This window comes from Macaca mulatta, chromosome 2 (genome assembly GCF_049350105.2).
Source record: "Macaca mulatta isolate MMU2019108-1 chromosome 2, T2T-MMU8v2.0, whole genome shotgun sequence".
Classification (NCBI taxonomy): Eukaryota; Metazoa; Chordata; class Mammalia; order Primates; family Cercopithecidae; genus Macaca; species Macaca mulatta.
Window position 1 is genome coordinate 89,097,363 of NC_133407.1, and position 19,706 is coordinate 89,117,068.

General features: G+C 39.2%; 1 protein-coding gene and 1 non-coding gene across 17 annotated transcripts in view; both read right to left on the bottom strand.

Annotated features, from left to right (window-relative positions):
• The window catches only part of TBL1XR1 (TBL1X/Y related 1), a 184,575-nt gene that overhangs the window by 106,751 nt on the left and 58,118 nt on the right, over nucleotides 1-19,706 (bottom strand). The gene's annotated exons all lie outside the window — the stretch shown is intronic.
• Nucleotides 2,620-2,723, bottom strand: LOC114676494 (U6 spliceosomal RNA). The gene has a single exon (XR_003727566.1). It is a non-coding gene; the product is annotated as a U6 spliceosomal RNA (small nuclear RNA).

Below are 19,706 nucleotides of genomic sequence, written 5' to 3' on the forward strand. Positions count from 1 at the left end.
ATTTCCAACCAAGGAGATTCAGACTATGCTCAAATCTGTAACAGAGAAAACCCCTACAATTGGGCAAACAAGATAAATATTTTAAACATGGAAGAAGCTAAGCTCAAAAAGGTTTTCCTACTTAAAAGATTATTCCAAAATTCTCACTTCAAAGAAAAAAATATATCTAATTTTCTCACGCTTCCCATTCTGCTTTGATTAATATTTTACTTTGAAGTTTGAGAGCCTTATAGCTAAAAGATTCTCAAATTATTCTCCCTGAAAACCAGGTGACTGATATCATTCATTTGCCTCAATCAGATTATATAATCAGATTTTTCCAAACCTTAAAACATATGATTCAAACATACCCATCACAAAAGGACAAATATGCACTAGCACGTTTTCTCCTGAGTACATTCTGAACCATCTACTCTTCAAGTGGATCGTTTACAAAATAAGAACATAATTCCCTGAATCAGTAAAGTTAACTTTATTTTCATGAAAGAATGACAAATTCCATTTACACTATCACGATTTACATTTTCCTACAATTCACGCAGCTTTCTTCAATTCACAATCTACAAACCACAACAATGCACAAATTTGGTGTTAGACAGATACTTTAATGTTTAGTTCTTATTTCAACAGTCATTGTTGCTACAGTCTCTCATTCTCACTCTTCACTGTGTTACTTAGAGAACAAAGAACTAAAGAAACTGAAAAGAACTAGATCAAGTGATGAGACCAATTTTCAGCGTAAGGCATAATAACGTTAGCTAATCAAAAACTGGAGTATTTCTATCATTTAATCCTTCAAGACAATAACCTCCTGTTTTCCCTCACTTTCCTTCCAATAACTTGACAGAATTCTGTGGAAGGATGGATCCCAAGCAGAAAACCTTCACAAATGTGAAAGAAACTGGAAATCCTAGCATAGTCACAAGACTAACTAGAAATCCCAGAACTCTGTAAACAACCTTTGTTTTCAATGCAGAAATCATTTCTGTACTTTTAATGACCCATCATTCAACTTCACTTGAGCTCCTCCAATCATTGGCACTACTTTACCAAGTTATTAGACAGTTCTATTAGTAGTTATTTGAAAAATCATTCTTCTCTATAATTTAAATATGTCTGACTATAACTATTTCTTACATGCTATAGGGCTAAATAAACAAATTCCTCAGCTTGAAATGAAAATCTTTAGCTACTAGAAGGCCTTTCTTCCATTCTCTCATTCTCATTTTTAAAATCTGTGACCTATCAATTTCAAAAACCTATTCCAGTTTCTCCTTAAAGACTCCTAAAAGGGAACACAGTGCTTTACTCACAGCACCTTTTTCTTCAATACTTAATAAATTTATTCTCTTAATTGACAATGCAATGAGAGTAGTAAAACTCAAATCTAGAAAGTCTAGATAAAAACTCATAAAAATCTGTCACTGTAACTGAGACTGACAAATGGTGTTACGACTGCTAAATGCAAAAGAAATGAATTTAGAACCCACTTCACACCATCTAAAAAATTACCACAAACTGGGTTATAGAACTAAAAGTTAAAACTCTGAAACACTTCAAAGAAAACATACAGGTCAATCTTTACGACCTTGGATTAGGCAACAGTTTCATAGATATACCACCAGAAGTACAAGAAACAAAAGAAAAAAACAATAAACTGAGATCATAAAAATGTAAAATGTTTTCATTTCAAAAGACACCATCAAGAAAGTGAAGATAACCCACAAAACAGGACAAAAGTTTCGTAAATCATATCACAGATATGAATCATATCATTTGCATCCAGAATACATGAATACTACAATTCAATATAAAGTCAATTTTGAAATCTGAACAGATAACCCAAAGAGTAAAATACAAATGGCCAATAAGAATATGAAAATATCCTCAACATCACCAGCTATCAGAGAATGCAAAACAAAATTACAATGAGGTACTACTTCACACCCATTAGGATGGCAGTCACCAAAAGAACGGCTGTAAGGGTTGACAAGGATATGAGAAAGATGAGAAACTGAAACCCTCATTCACTGCTGGTGGAAATGCAAAATGATGCAGTCCTTTGGAAGACAGTCTGGCAGTTCCTCAATTATTAGCATTTCATTAGAAATAATGAATTAATAGGATATTTAAAAAATTTAGTATAAAACTGACAAGTGTCTTATTTCACAATAAAAAAATACATCAGGACATGTTTCATATATATGAAAAAAAAAATATATATATATATATACACACACCAATGACTACAATAATCACTTTTTAATTCTAGAAGGCAACAGCCAGTATACTTGATGTGCCATGGAGAAGTGCTGGCAATTTTCTTTATGATTCACTGACAAGACAATTAAAATAGCTCACTAATTTATTCAATTTCCAGGTTTTCAAATTTCCAAGTAAAAAAATTACCCTCCAAACTAACGAAGATTTTATACTTCAAATAGTAAACTAAGGAATGACTTTTAATCAAATTATGGAATGGGCTATTAATCATTACTAGCCAATGAAGTTGATACATACATTTCTTTTAATTTTGTTTTTAATTTTTTGAAGTACACAGTAGGTGTATATATTTATGAAGTACACAAGACATTCTGATATAGGCAAGCAGTGTGTAATGAAAAATATGAAACCTTCGTAAAATTGTGTGTCATCCTTGTGCAGGGGCCATGCTAATCTTTGTATCATTCCAATTTTAACATATGTGCTGCCAAAGTGAGCATCAGTTACCGCATTTTTAAAAAGATAGTCATTAAGTAGAAATGCCTCTATCAAAATAAGACCTGTTAAAGCACAGGGTGCTGGAACCCACACCACTTTCTGACTCAACGGCTAAATATGGGATGCAGCCAAGAATCTGCATTTCCAACAAGTTATCAGGAGATGCTGATGCTGCCAAGGATCACGTTTTGAGAACTACAATACTCTCCTGAATCATCTATCACAACAATATTCTTTTTAATACCAAAAACTGGTAATATTAACAATCCAATCATTTGTTAAACATCATTTGCCAAACATCAGTTATGTAAGATACATCAGAGAAGCTTTAAATCATCAGGACTTTCCCAGTGTTGTCTGCTCCAATTAGTATATCTTCTACTAATACGCCCATAAGATGCCTTTCAAGTCCTGCATCCATGAAGCCTTCTGATTCCTCCAGCTAGAAATAACTGCTTATTCCTTTGAACCTAAGTCATCACTTGTAACACCCATTAAACACTGCCAACTTTTATTACTTGTTTAGCTATTCACATTCAAGACTTTCTCACCTACTAACCTAAGTTCCATGGTAGCCTACTGATAGGCATTTTCATATCCCTCAGAATTCTTGGCACTGGCTCTCCATAAATAGTTGATAAATATGTCTGTAGTAAATAATTAAAATCAATATAGCCTTGATTTCATCCCCCATTTTCAGCAAAAAAAAAAGGGGGGGGCACAAGTCAAGCTTTTACAAAGAAATGTCCAAATCAAATCCTTTTCAAAGACTGTACATAATGTTCCATTGTAATATTTAACCACGTAAGTTTAGGCTTAAGGAAGAAGAACATTAGAAAGGCAGTTTCAGCAAAACCCAGTTTCAGCAAAAACAGTGTAACTCTTCAGTTGGTGAACTAACCTATAGTTCTCTTCTCATAAAATGCACTCAACAATACAAAAGTTTGATTGTTTTAAAGAGTAATCTGCCATAGATTATAATCAGCGTAGAACCTGCTGCCCAAGTATAATTCTTTCCATAATGTATCATTTACATTAAAAAACCCTTTGTGTTATGGTATATATCTCAACAGACTGCCACCTGACCTACATACAGAAGCTCAACTTGTATATCTAGTTCCCACCAAGTCCCTTGAGTAATTTCTTTTATGGTATCTCCAACACCATATGAAACAGCACAGAATTGCAACATGTTAAAAGTGTTTAAAATTATCTGTAATTCTCAGTATCATTAAAAATTCTATGATATAACTCCTTCTACTATCCTTTAATCTGTCTGCCCTTTTATAGAGTGTGAAGGAAAAAAAAAAAAAAACACAGGGGACCTAATGTTATTTATCTCCAAAACCTAAAAACACAGTACCCGGTATACAGCAGGTGCTCAAGAAATACTTTGAATTGCAATCATTGTTGTTACTTGCTATCTTGTGTACTATTCTTCACATGGCTCATTAGACTACTAGTATCAACACCTGGCAATTTAGGGAAGAACTGAGATCTATAGCAGCTCCAGAAACTCAAGTCCTAAGTACAAGAAAAGCATACCAAACACGCAGTTCTAGTTAATCTTTGATGGACCTGAAGGTTAGAAAAGACAACGAAGAAATCACTGCCTGAAACACTATTAAGTCACTTTAAGGAGTTTGGGAGGTTTTTTGTTTAAACATATACCGGCAGTTCACACTTTGGATGGTAGTGTGGGACTGTAAAAATCACCAAGATTTGAAACTGAACAAGGTGATCTTAATCAGTGTGAATTGTTCCATTACTTTTAAAAATTTCATCAAGATATTAAAAATGTTTACTATCAGTTATCAATGTATAATCAAAATATTGTAAAACGGGCCGGGCGTGGTGGCTCACACCTGTAATCACAGCACTTTGGGAGTCTGAAGCAGGCCGAAGACTTGAGGTCAGGAGTTCGAGACCAGCCTGGCCAACATGGTGAACCCCCATCTCTACTAAAATACAAAAATTAGCTGGGCGTGGTGGTGCACACCTGTGGTCCTGGCTGCTCAGGAGGCTGAGGCAGGAGAATCACCTAAACCCAGGAGGTAGAGGTTGCAGTAAGCCAAGATCACACCACTGCACTTCAACCTGGGTGACAGAACAAGACTCCATCTCAGGAAAAAAAGGGGAAAAAAATCATTCTTTTAGTACACTGTAATCTAAAACACTAGAACCGACGTGGATTGTTTTATTTCTTGGTAAATAGCTTATCGAGAACTTTGAATAGCAACTTTTCTTCTCATATAACTTATGACACAGAGAGCAAGCATCTTTTCCTCTTTTTTGGAGACAGGGTCTTGCTCTGTCATCCAGGCTGGAGTGCAGTGGCACAAACACAACTCCCTGCAGCCTGAATCTCCCAAGCTCAAGCAATCCTCTCACCTCAGTCCCCCAAGTAGCTAGGACAACAGACGCATCCCACCACGCCCGGTTAATGTTTGTATTTTTAGTAGAGATGGGGTTGTGCCATGCTGCCCAGGCTGGTTGAGAACTCCTGAGCTCAAGCAATCTGCCCACCTCGTCCTCCCAAAGTGCTGGGATTACAGGCGTGAGCCACTGCACCCAGCCTGAGCCACTGCACTTGGTCACTTATGACACAGTGCAAACATCTTTTCTATTTCTTGGGGAAATTTCTTGGGGGCATTTTCACAATTCTCTAAAGCTTCTAACATTTTATCCTTGCATTTTCAATGTCTTGAAATATCTCTGAGAGTTTTTGGCCAGTGACACTTCCTATGAGGCCATCGTCTTTGTCATCACAACCACTTGGACATAATGTACATTTATGTCCACAAATTCGCCTTCACTAAGCTTCTCCAGCTGCATATGAAGACTCGCAACATTCTCCCCATCAGCTATTTCTTCTATAACTCCATTTATACACGATGCAAATTTCATGTTCAGCAGTCATTTTTAGAGATGGTTTTTGCACTTTAATGACATTAAAGTGTAATCTAACAAGGGCTATGGGATGCTCAAAAGACAGTAGGCCCACAGGAGAAAACAAGTAACTGAGAAAAAATGTAAATGGTCACAAAAAATAATATTACAATTTTTTTTTAAATACTTTATGGTAAGAACTATCATATGCAAAATCAAGAGGCAGGACTAGATGAAGAAAACAACTACAACTCATATCCAAGACAATCAGCTTCCTTTACATGTAACAAGATCCATAAGAAAATGATTTCCCATTCAAGGATACAAAATTTAAACAGCTTATAGAAAATAAAAATTTTAAGGCTTAAAACATTAAAAAGTGCTCAACCTCCCTGCAAGAGAAATGCAAATTGATTTCACTGAGAACTTCTGATACAATTTGGATGAATCTCAGCAAAATAAATCTCTTATAATGCTGAGAAAAACAAGCCACAAACAACAGCACATACTGTATGATTATATAAAATACAAGAATAATGAATAGATACTTTAAGTCAGGATAATGGTTACCTTTCCAGAGGCTGGGGATAGAGTAATGACTGGTGTAGTGGTTACACAGGTGTGTCCAATTTGTGAACTTCACCATCTGTATTCTGTACCTTTTAATGTATTCTGCATATCATAATGAAAAGCATATCTTTAAAAAAAATACAAGATATCATTCTTTATCTACCAGTTTCGCAAAGATAAAAAGCTTTATAACACTCTGTAGTGTTATAATACACACTGGTGGTAGGAGTATCAATAACCACAACCTCCATGGAGACAACCTGGCAGTGAAATTTAAAAATGCAGTGCAGTGGCTCACGCCTGTAATCCCAGCACTTTGGGAGGCCGAAGCGGGCAGATCACCTGAGGATGGAAGTTCAACACCAGCCTGGCCAATATGCTGAACCCCCGTCTCTACTCAAAATACAAAAATCAGCTGGGCGTAGTGGTGCGCGCCTGTAGTCCAAGCTACTCGGGAGGCCGAGGCTGGAGAATCGCTTGAACCCAGGAGTCGGAGGTTGCAGTGAGCCGAGATTACGCCACTGTGCTCCAGCCTGGGCAACAGAACAAGACTCCATCTCAAAAAAAAAAAAAAAAAAGAAAAAGAATAAATAAATAAAATAAAAATGCACATATCCTTTGGCCCTGAAATTCTACTGTGGGGAACTTATTCATCAAAATGTTTGCACACGTGCAAAATAACTTATATACAATGCTATTCATTGCTGCATTAGAAAAAGAAACAACAAATTCTCCATCAACAGGGGCCTGGTGATATTACAATAAAATAGTATTCCGTAAAAAAAAAAAAAAAAAATGAAGAACCTCTTCAGATACCGATTTGAGAATGATCACCAGGAAGGTCAGGCAATAAAAGCAGTGCATATAATGCTCTACAAAGTTTTTGGGAAATATGCTGGGAGAGAGCATGTTACATACTTTTTTGTATATAGTAACATCATCTCTGGAAGGACACATAAAAAACTAATAATACCTGTCACTCCAGAGAGGTGAGCCAAGTGGCTAGGGGACAGATGTGGAAAGGTTTTTTGCTGTATACACTTCTGTACATTTTAAGTTTTGAACCATATAAAATGCTCAAGTGTTCAAAACAAGTTAAAAAAATAATTACCTGAAAGGGAGGCGAAAATAGACCTGTAAAGGGATGATCAGAGTCCAGTCTAAAACAATTAACTCCTCAGAAAAGATCCATCTAGAAATGCTTTGGGGGAAAAAAAAAAAGGCCACCATATTTGGGGTTTAGAGGTACCGTGAAATTGGTTACATTACTGAGCCGGGCACAGAGGCTTGCATCTATAGTCCCAGCTGCTTGTGAGGCTGAGGTAAGAGGATTTGTTTGAGACAAGGGAGTTCAAGACCAGGCTGGGCAACCTAGCAAGACCCTGTCTCTAAAATAATAAAAAATGTTAAACTCCATCTCTACTAAAAATAAAAAAGAAAAAAATTAGCTGGGAGCGGTGGCGGGCGCCTGTAGTCCCAGCTACTCGGGAGGCTGAGGCAGAATGGCATGAACCCGGGAGGCGGAGCCTGCAGTGAGCCGAGATCGCGCCACTGCACTCCAGCCTGGGTGACAGAGTGAGACTCCGTCTCAAAAAAACAAAATTCTTTAAACTTACTGAGGCTTATCACGCAGTCAGTAGCACAATGGCAACAGAAACTAGGTTTCAGAGAATATATTGAGAATTTCTTCAGCAAATCAGGGGAATCCATGTCAAGTGTAGGAGACACTTCAAAAAGAACATATTGAATGCCTAACTCTTCGTTCAAAGACACATAGCAACAAACACACAGAAAGTCAAAAGGTATTTGCCTAATCATAAAGACCCCTAAGAGAGAGTCCAAGAAAAATAAAGAAATAGCAAGATGGGGAACAGAATCACACTCACTTTTATACCCATTCCTTAACACTCACTGCTGCCTGAGCCCAACACTGCATAAAGTGCCTAGTCTTCCAAAGATACTTATCCCCACACCTAAAAGTTGAGAAAAGAAAAAAAAAAAAAAAAAAAAAAAACCCTAAATGGAAAAAACACTTTGTCATTCTGAATATCCTTTTTTTTTTTTTTGAGACGGAGTCTCGCTCTGTCTCCCGGGCTGGAGTGCGGTGGCCGGATCTCAGCTCACTGCAAGGTCCGCCTCCTGGGTTCACGCCATTCTCCTGCCTCAGCCTCCCGAGTAGCTGGGACTACAGGCGCCCGCCACCTCGCCCGGCTAGTTTTTTGTATTTTTTAGTAGAGACGGGGTTTCACCATGTTAGCCAGGATGGTCTCGATCTCCTGACCTCGTGATCCGCCCGTCTCGGCCTCCCAAAGTGCTGGGATTACAGGCTTGAGCCACCGCGCCCGGCCTTTTTTTTTTTTTTTTTGAGACAGTCTCACTCCGTTGCCCAGGCTGGAGTGCAGTGGCACAATCTTGGTTCGGCTCACTGCAACCTCCGCTTCTCGGGTCCAAGTGATTCTCTCGCCTCAGCTTCCCAAGTAGTTGGAATTACAGGCATGAACCACCATGCCCGGCTAATTTTTGTACTCTCAGTAGAGACAGGGTTTCACCATGTTGGCCAGGCTGGTCTCGAACTCCTGGCCTCAAGTGATCCACTCCCCTTGGTCTCCCAAAGTGCTGGGATCACAGGCATGAGCCACCACGCCCCGCCCTGAATATCCTTTGTCAAATCTTAAACACATTAACAAAATCATCACATCTTCCAACAAAGACAAGATTCCTGCTCTACTGGCATTTACATTCTAGTGGAAGTTTAAAAAAAAAAAAAAAGGAAACAAAAAGCACTCCCAGAAGGCTGGAATTGTCCTGTGTATATCCCTGAAATAAGAGAGGTATTGGCGTGGCACTCATACCTGGTCAAAGCATGAAACATACTGATTAATAATGTTGCTCTGAAACCATGAATCCCATGAGCTATGGCCTGTCTGTACCGTCTTGTCAGCATTGTTTACTGTTAACAGTGAGACTGATGGTTTGCACCTGGTTTTGGTGAGCCCCTAGAGGTTTCTGCCATTAAGGCTGGTTATGCAGCAAAAATATGCCTATGTGGCCAGCAGGAATATAAGCCCCACTGAGACTCCACTGTGGGATCCCTGGTTCCAAGGTATTCTCTGCATACATCAGTGACCCTGATCCAAGAAAGAAAGATAACCATATGGCCCTACAACTGAACCTCACACTCAGCCTCTTCAGGTCCATTGATGGGAGGCACCCTTTGCTTGTGATGTGCAACCTAACTTGAAAGCACTTGCTTTAAGTATCGTTTTTCAGCAATAAACCACAGATTGATGAGCACTGTTACTTTGGATCATGTGAGTTTTCCTTAGCAATCAAACCTTGTCTGTCACTGCTAACAGAGATGAACAAAAAAAAAAAAAAAAAAAAAAAAAAAAAGGTTAACAGATTGTAATAACTGTGGTTAAAAAAATAAAATCAAATGATATGATAGCGAAAAGCCATAGAGGCAAAATGGGATTAGAGAACATGGCCAGGAAAGAGATGGGGAACATGAAATGAGGTACAAACGACAAGAATCCAACAAAGTGACAACCAGAAGTTAAGAGTGAACCACAGCAACTGCATAGGCTCTAAGGAAAGAACAAGTGTGACTCCCACAAAAGTAAGGGTGGCTACAGAGTGGCAAGCAACAAACAAACGGTAGGAAATTAAATCAGAGGTAGGCAGTGGCAGATCACACAGAGCCTTATAAATTCAGATTTCAACCCAATAGCTTTCTTACTGTTCTTGCTGCCTGTATCTGCTCAAACAGCCCTTCACCCTCACCTCCATACATACACTACCTCCAGAAAGAATGTTCTGAGATATTAAGTAATTTCACTACTTAAAATAAATGAATTGGTCAGGCGCAGTGCCTCATGCCTGTAATCCCAGCACTTTCGGAGGCCAAGGCAGGAGGATTACCTGTCAGAAGTTTGAGACCAGTCTGGCCAGCATGGCCAAACCCTGTCTTTACTAAAAATACAAAAAATTAGCCAGGCATGGTGGGGCACATCTGCAATCCCAGCAACTCAGGAGGCTGAGGCAGGAGAATAGCTTGAACCTGGGAAGCAGAGGCTGTAGTGAGCTGAGATCACACCACTGCACTCCAGCCTGGGCAACAAGAGCAAAACTATGTCTCAAAAAATAAATAAATAAAATAAATAAATGAATCCAAAATCCGTGGGTTGACATTATCTGTATTTACCACCCGCCCCCCACAATATGACATAGTTTCAAGATATACACCCTGAGCTTTCACTGCACATTGCATCAAAGTTCTGCTCACTTTTTACACTCATACACACACACACAGAAGTAACATTACATATTATTCTACATCATATACACATATATGCACAGAAGTAACACTCTATGCACTAGGCATGGTGGCTCACACCTGTAATCCCAACACTTTGGGAGGCAGAGGCGGATGGATCATTTGAGGTCAGGAGTTCGAGACCAGCCTGGCCAACATGGTGAAACCCCATCTCTGCTAAAAATACAAAAATTAGCTAGGCGTGGTGGCACACGCCTGTAATCCCAGCTACTAGGCAGGGTGAGACAGAGGTTGCAGTGAGCCAAGATCGTGCTACTGCACTCCAGCCTGGGCGACAGAGTGAGACTCCTGCCTCAAAAAAAGGAAAAAAAAAAAAGTAACACTCCATGTTAACGCTATATATTGGACGTCTAATGTTTTTAGTCTTCTGCTTTTGCTTTAGAGAAACTACATAGTTTCTTCTGCACAGTCTTGGAATTTTCAGTCACAGTGCCGTTTTATTCCCCGGGCAAAGGCCTGGAACGTAACTCCAGCTAGCCAAATCAGACAGCCTCCTAGATATGTGAATGTAAAGAGAGAGAAATTATACAGGAAAATAATTCAAACTGATTCTTAACCACTGCCAAATCAGCCCACTGTGATGTCCATGACCTAGATTCTTTATTCCTCTGTTTTTCGTTAATTCAATGAACTTCTCCATCTTTCCCTTTTTTTGCTTCAGATGACTAGACTATTTCTGTTGCTTGCAAACAAAAAACCTGGAGTCAAGGAACCAAGACTGTGAAAGAGGTCAGCACAAGTCACATAGCAACAAACAGGAACCATAAATCAGAGGAAAGCCTGGTCTATTCGGAGCAGGGAGAAAGAGAGAAAACAGAATTATGGCAGAATACTAGATTTGGAAGCCTAGTACTGTCGCTACTAAGGGGAATACATGATAATTCAGTCCCTAAGAATGTGCTACATTCTAGAACACATGCCAATTATCCATGAAGCCAGAAAGTGAAAACAATCAGTTATAGGCAAAACAGTACTACAATTTCCTGAAACACTTGGCTTTGCAGCTTTAAGATAATTATGGTCTTTCCCCCTTATGCTTCCTTAAAGAAATACCCCATTTAGCTGGTGGTAATTTAAGAGATTCTGTTCCTTAAAATTTTTAAATATGGAATACATCTGTAATTTCCCTACCCTGACTTCCTCCTTTAGGTTACAATACCTCTTACATACTCTACTAACATCCACCTCACCCTGTATGGCAGTTATGTCTGTATGTCTCTATAGTAATAGCATGTTGTCTCTCTAAAAACAAGAATAAAGTTGAATCTCAGAGCCTACTTAATCTAGTAACTGGTATATATTAAAAATAATGACGATAATAAAAGGCTTCTAATTATTAAATATCTATCTGTATCACTCCTGGCACTGCAAGGCTGTGTGTGTGTGTGTACATATATATATATATATATATTTTTTTTTTTTTTTTGGAGACAGAGTCTCGCTCTGTTACTCAGGTTGGAGTGCAGTGGTGCGATCTCGGCTCACTGCAACCTCCGCCTCCCGGGTTCAAGTGATTCTCCTGCCTCTGTCTCCTGAGTAGCTGGGATTACAGGTGCGCCACCACGCCCGGCTACATTTTGTATTTTTAGTAGAGATGGAGTTTCACCATGTTGGCCAGACTGGTCTCGAACTCCTGACCTCAGGTAATCCACCCGCCTCGGCCTCCAAAACTGCTGGGATTACAGGCGTGAGCCACCACACAAGACCTCACTTTGTATATATTTCTAGTGATCACAGCCAAGCTAACAAGATGGTATTTTCAGCTAACAGCCGCAAAAATAAGCAACTGTAATGAAATCACTGACATCTTCCAACAAAGACAAGATTCCTGCTCTACTGGCATTTACATTCAGGCGGAAGGTTTTTTTAAAAAACCATGTAAATAAAAAGCACTCTGGAGGTTAATCCCAGAGGGCTGGAATTGGCCTTCTGGGATTAACCCGAGTGCTTTCTATTCCTTCCAAATAAGGAAATTACCTAAAACTGTTAAGCTAGAAGAACCAAGATCTACTGGAATCCAAATCGCTCCATCTTCCCTTTATTCCAACAGATCAGTATCTAAAATCAGGGGTTTTCAAACTGCAGGTTACAATCAGTTTGTGGATCATAAAATAAATTTAGTGAGCCATATCCTTTTTTAATGAATGCAATATGAGTGCATCACATGAAGGGCAAATACTGTTTCATGAAACTAATTTCAGTTTTATATACGTATATGTACAAGGCAGAGATATGTATCTTACTGTGAATCACAGTCCAAAAGTCCAAAAGCCACAGACATAAGCACTGCCTTACTGTTGTAAGTACTGACATATCCTCTCAATTTTATTTATGTATTTATTTTTTTCTTCTATTGCCCAGGCACGAGTGCAAAAGTGTGGATCTCGGCTCACTGCAACCTCCATCTCTCGGATTCAAACGATTCTCCTGCCTCAGCCTCCCAAGTAGCTGGGATTACAGGCAGGCGTCAGCCACTACACCCAGCTAATTTCTGTATTTTTCATAGAAACAGGGTTTCACCACGTTGGCCAGGCTGGTCTCGAACTCCTGACCTCAAGTGATCCACCCTCCTCGGCCTCCCAAAGTGCTGGGATTACGGGCATGAGCCACCATGCCTGGACATCCTCTCAATTTTTAATCAAAATCCTGATGTTTAAAACATTTGAGTAGTAAAATCTATCATTAATGTCCTACACATTATCAAAAATAAACAGGGTTTAAAAGGTGCTGTGTAAAACATTTGGAGCATAAGTACCATACTTCTCCCCTGCTAAAGTGTGCCCTAAAACTACAGTGTACATCCTTAATACAGCAAAGAAGAAAAACGAACTGGCTGGTCCTGTCTTTCACTCTCTTCCCTCAGGGCTTTTACTAAATCCTTTTCAAAAATGTTTCAAAAAGCTTTACTATGCTTCACTAAAGATAATTTCTCAATGTTATCAGTTTTCTGACCATTTTCATGAGTGATTAGATAAATATCTTCCAACATATACTGTCTTTAAAAAAAGATGACCTCACTCACATGTATAACCTTATATACATAAAAAGCACTCAGCAAGTGACAGCAAGCAATATGACAATGACTATGCATGTTTACTTCTGTAACAGGCCGTAAGCCCAGAAAACAGCTCTAAGCCTTATGGCATACATTAAAATTAATATGTTATAGGGGTTGGGGGAAGATGACTGATTAATTCTTCTAAGGCACCACATACTAAAGAAGTAATGTACATTAAGAAAAAGACATGGCCGGGCATGGCATGGTGGCTTGTGCCTGTAACCCAGCACTTTAGGATGCAAAGACGGGTGGACTGCTTGAGCCCAGGAATTTGAGACCAGCCTGGGCAACATGGCAAAACCTCATCTCTACAAAAATTACAAAAATTAGCAGGGCGTGGTGGCATGTGCCTGCAGTCCCCGTTACTTTGGAGGCTGAGGCAGGAAGATCAATTGATTAAGCCCATGAGGTTGAGGATGCAGTGAGCTGTTATCATACCACTGCACTCCACTGGGTAATAGAACTCAAGACTCTGTCTCAAAATAAATACATGAATTAGTTAATTAATTAAAAATAAACAAAATCAAACATTTTTTTAAGAGAGACATGTTTGGGAACATTTGCAGTCATAAATGAGCCAATTACAGTTTAAGGCAGACAAAGGTATCTATTGCTCCTCCTTCCCAAGGCCCCATGCAAAATGAAGGGAATGAAATAACGGGCCAGGGTCCTTGGCTCAGGTCTATCATCCCAGCACTTTGGGAGACTGAGGCAGGTGGACCACTTGAGTCCAAGAGTTCGAGAACAGCCTGGGCAACATGGCAAAACCCTGTCTCTACAAAAAAAAATACAAAAATTAGCCATGAATGGTGGTAGTACCTGTAGTCCCAGCTACTAGGGAAGCTAAGGTAGAAGGATCAACTGAGCCTGAAGTTGGGGCTGCAGTGAGTCATGATCATGCCACTGTACTCCAGCCTGCATGACAGAGCAAGACCCTGTCTCAAAGATAAAATGAAACAACAGCACTGTTGCAAAGCGAGTAGACGTCACTGGATGATGATAAATTCTAAAGAATTTTGGTCAGGTTGAAAGTAGAACAGACTGACGAGATAAAAACCCACGTATAAGACAAGAAAGTCTTTTCAAGGCCGCACTAAAGAAGTTCCAAGTTATATACTAATCACAACTACAAGGAGAAGGAAACAACGATGGTACTTCATCAGGGCACTGCATTACCCACATTCTGGAGAGACGACCCCATCCTCTGACCCTGTGAACAGAGATGTTGATGGGTGGTAGCTCTTAAAGGTAAGGATAAAGCCAGAGAAAGAATATCTATAAAAAGTGGGTACTGGCTGGACACAGTGGCCAACACCTGCAATTCCAGCACTTTGAGAGGCCGAGGTGGGAGGACTAATTGAGCCCAGGAGTGTGAGGCCAGCCTGGGCAACATGGTATGACCTCCATCTCTATAAAAAGTAAAAAAAATTAGTTGGCGTGGTGGCACACTCCTGTGATCCCAGCTACTTGGGAGGCTGAGGCGAGAGGATCACTCGAGCCTGGGAGGTTGAGGCTGCAGTAAGCCATGATCACATCACTGTACTCCAGCCTGGGTGACAGAGCAAGATCCTGTCTGGGAGGAAAAAAACATAGGCATCGTTGCCCGGTAAGGCTTTCTATGAGAGCAGCCAGGCAGGAGAGAACAGTACAACAGAAAGATGAAGGCAACACCAGACCTCTAATGCTGAGAGAGAAATAAAAGGAGCTGGAAGCAAAAAGGGAGAAAAAGGAGGGAAAGAGGAAGGGATCTCTCATCATTTCAGTGAAATATACCAAAGCACTGCTCCTTGGAAGTACTGAAGATACCACAGTAACCCAAGCATGTGCCTGCTGACTCCTCACCCATACTCCCTAGAAGGAGCACTGCTGGTCCATACCTGACCCCCTTTCACAGAACTGGTCACCAAAACTACTATTCAAGAGAGAAGCCTCATAGAAAAAGAACCATTACACATACTGCAACAGAAACATACTTTAACAACACTAACCAAGATGTACCAAAAGTTTGCCAAAACCTAATAGTATAAAAGGTGTAAGAGGAACATACAGAAATCATGGAACAGACACACATATTCTAATTCTCATTAATGTCCTCACAGGGACTCAAAAAACACACTGCAAGATTTAAAAACAAAACAAAACAAAATAAAACAAAACTTTGGCCACATTTAAGAAGAGAACACATAGCAATGGCTATAAAATTAGTAAAGCATTGGCCAGCAGTGGTGTCTCACACCTATAATCCCAGCACTTTGAGAGGCCAAGGCAGGCAGATCACCTGAGGTCAGAAGTTCGAGACCAGCCTGGTCAACATGCTGAAACCCTGTCTCTACTAAAAGAAAAAAGACAATACAAAAATTAGCTGGGAGTGCTGGCGTGCGCCTGTAGCCACAGCTACTTGGGAGGCTGAGGCAGGAGAATCGCTTGAACTCAGGATGGGAGGTTGCAGTGAGCTGAGATCACACCACTGCACTCCAGCTTGGGTAAGAGAGCAAGACTCCATCTCAAAAAAAAAAAAAAAATTAAAGCATTAAGAAACTCAACTGTGTAACAAAATGGGACATAACTAAACACCAAATTAATTTGCCTAGAATATAAACATTTCCCAGAAAGTAAAGCAAAAAAACAAAAATATAGTAAGAAAAAAACGAAAATGTGACAATCCAGAGAGTCCAATATCCACTTACAACATAAGACATCCAAAAGTGAAGAACAGAGAGAGATGGAGGGGCAAGCTAAACTGTCGAAGAGTTGAAGAATGATTCAGTTGTCAAACTGAAAACTACAGAGTAACACTAAAAAAAAAGAAAAATACCTATAACGGGATTCTCGCCAGTAAAATTTCAGAATGCCAAGAAAGCTTCCAGAACAAAACTAGGATCACCTTAACACTCATCTTCTAATCAGAAATAACGGGTGCGAGAAGACAATACAGCAGTGTCCACCAAGTTCTACAAGAAAAATACCTTGAAACAGCCAGGTGTGGTGGCTCACGCCTGCAATCCCAGCACTTTGGGAGGCCAAGGTGGACAGATCACCAAGTCAGGAGTTCAAGACCAGCCTGGCCAATGGTGAAACCACGTCTCTATTAAAAATACAAAAAGTAGACACACACCTGTAGTCCCAGCTACTCAGGAGGCTGAGGCAAAAGAATCACCTGAACTCGGAGGCGGAAGCTGCAGTGAGCCAAGATGGCGCCACTGTACTCCAGCCTGGGTGACAGAGTGAGACTCCATCTCAAAAAAAGAAGAAAATACCTTGAAAGTATATTCCTATAACTCAAAGCTTCCCCAACATGTGTGCTGCCAACAGGTTACCAGTTGAGCATCCAGAGGCCTTTGCAACAAGCAGTCTCATCCACCACACAAATATTACCATTTTCTATCAATTTACGACATGAAAAAGGTTGAAAGCATTGCTGTCAAGTCAGATTTGCCACTGAGTCAAAAATAAAAGCATTTTCAGACATTCAAGAACTGAAATTTTACTTATATGAAAAAACTGAAAAGGTAAAGCAGCAAAACAAAAAAGGAATCCAAGAAAACACAACATGACATGGAACAAACAGTGGCATCTTAGTATGAACCAGAAGTAACAAGTGAAAAAGAAAATAAGAGGTATACCCTTGTCACTGACAGTGGGAGATTCTCCTTTAATAGCAAGTTAAATGACAGTATTACTTCCTTCCTCATAAGTGAGTAACAGTCATAACAATAATTCTGTTTTTCAATTTTAAAAATCATCCTATAGGAAAAAAGTAGGTTCAAAACCACATAGTTGCAATCGCTAATCCAAGCTTGTCCAACCCACATAAACTTTCTTAAAACATTATGAGATTTTTTTGCAATTTTGTTTTCTAGTTCATCAGCTATCATTAGTGTATATTATATATAGCCCAAGACAATTGTTCCTACTCCATTGTGGCCCAGGGGAGCCAAATGATTGGACATCCCTGCTCTAATCCTTATCTTGTAAAAATAATATATTTAAATTGAAAAAGAAAATGTAAGTAAGAATAAATGCACTAATTTTCTCAAAGCTTTCAAATGAAATGTGTCCCATAGTTAATAGACTCTTTAGTATAATTTATCATTTAAAATAAAGCAAGCAAGAAATAACTATTAACAGTGGCTGCCTCTAGAAAACTTGGAGACAGGGGGAAAAGTCTTAGTTTTCTTCATACCATTCTATCCTGTTTGGAGATTCTGCTGCATGAATGCATTACTTTTAAATAATTTAAAAACTGATTTTGATTTCTAAAACGTTATGGTACACAGTCAGGATACCAGGTAGAAGCTAGGAACAAAATACATTTGTATTTACATGAATAACACAACGTATTAGGTTATCAACAGAACAGTATGCTTATGATCTCAAGTGTTATTAAACTACATATAAATTGTATTAAATTTTTTCACATTTTTATGTACACTGAAAATGCATAAAAACACATTTGAAAGGTTACATATTGAAGTCTTAACAACAGCTGTATTTGGTGAATAGAATGAGCTCAAACTAAGAACCTTCAACATATCACTTTACAGTGTACATCTGTTCCATTTGGTTGCTTCACTCATTTTTACAACGTGTATGTATGGCATATAAAAGATAAACTGTTAGTGGACCAAAAAAAAGCAGGATCTCAAAAGAGATATTTGTACACCCGTGTTCACAGCAGCACTATTCACAACAGCAGAAAGTCGGAAGCAACCAAAGTGTCCATTAACAGATTAAAAAAACATGGTTTACACATACAATGAAATATTAGCCTTAAAAAGCAAGGAAATTCTGACACATGCTACAATATAGATGACTGTGAGGCCATTATGCTAAGTATATCAAGGTAGTTCATAAAAAGACAAACACTACATGATTCCACTTACATAAGGTACCTATAATACTCAAATTCATAAAGACAGAAAATAAGAATAGTGGTTGCCAGTGGCTAGAGGCGACAGGAATGAGAAGTTGCCTAATGGGCAGAGTTTCAGTTTTGCAGGATGAAGAACACTGGAGACTGACTGTGGTGCACGGTAGACAAGAGGCAAAATTGGGGCTTAGCCCCGGAGGGTTTTTGGCTTCACCCAGGAAAGAATTCAGGGTGAACCGGTGGTGTTTGACAGCAACTTTTGTGGAAGCAGCAGCAGAGGTTCTGCTCCTTGCAGAGCAGGGCTCCCCCATAAGCAGTGTGACCAGAGTGCCAGCTGAGGGGCAGTTCTGCAGTCACATTTATACCTACTTTTAATTACATGCAAATTAAAGAATAGGTTCTGCGGAAATTTCTAGAAGTATGGCAACTTCTGGGTCATTGTTATGGAAAGGGACAGAAACTTCCAGGGGTTGCCATGGCAATGATAAACTGACATGACACTGGGGGGCATGTCTTTATGGAGAGGTGTTTTCACCTGGTCTCTGCTTCAGTTAGTCTTCAATCTGGTGCAAAGTCCAAGCCACACCTCTGGAGTCGAGTCCCATCTCCTACCTCAGTAGGAATTTACTTAACACTATTGAACTATACATTTTTTAACAATTAATATAGTAAATTTTTATGTCTATTTACAATTAAAATAAATAAGTTTAAGAAGCAAGTGAAATAAAAATTTAAAAATAAATTTACAATAATAAATTAGTGGCATTAACGGAAATACAGTCAATCCTCACCAATTCATGGATTTCACATTTATGAATTTGCCTGCTTGCACCAAAATTAATACTTGCAGCACTTTTGCAGTCATATGCGAACATGCATAAAATGGTGAAGAATTTGAGGTGACCATTGCACACTTACCCACCTGAAGACAAAAAAGACAGCATTCTGCCTTGTTTCAGCCATCATATTGTAAACAAATGTCCTCTGTGTGGTCTATTTAGTGCCACATTTGTTAATGTTTGTGCTTTCTGCTGGTCATTTCACTATTTAAAATAGCACTTTATCACTATGCTTAGGGCTATCTAGTATTGCTAAGCGCAAGAAGGCTGTGGAGAAAATATGTGTGGGAAATAAGCTTTGTTCATATGAGTTTTAGTACTGCTGACTCTAAATGCATTATTAATCAATCAACAAAATATATATTAGTAAGGTATCTTTAAACAGAAACACACAAAGTTACTACTGACCAGCTGACAAAAATG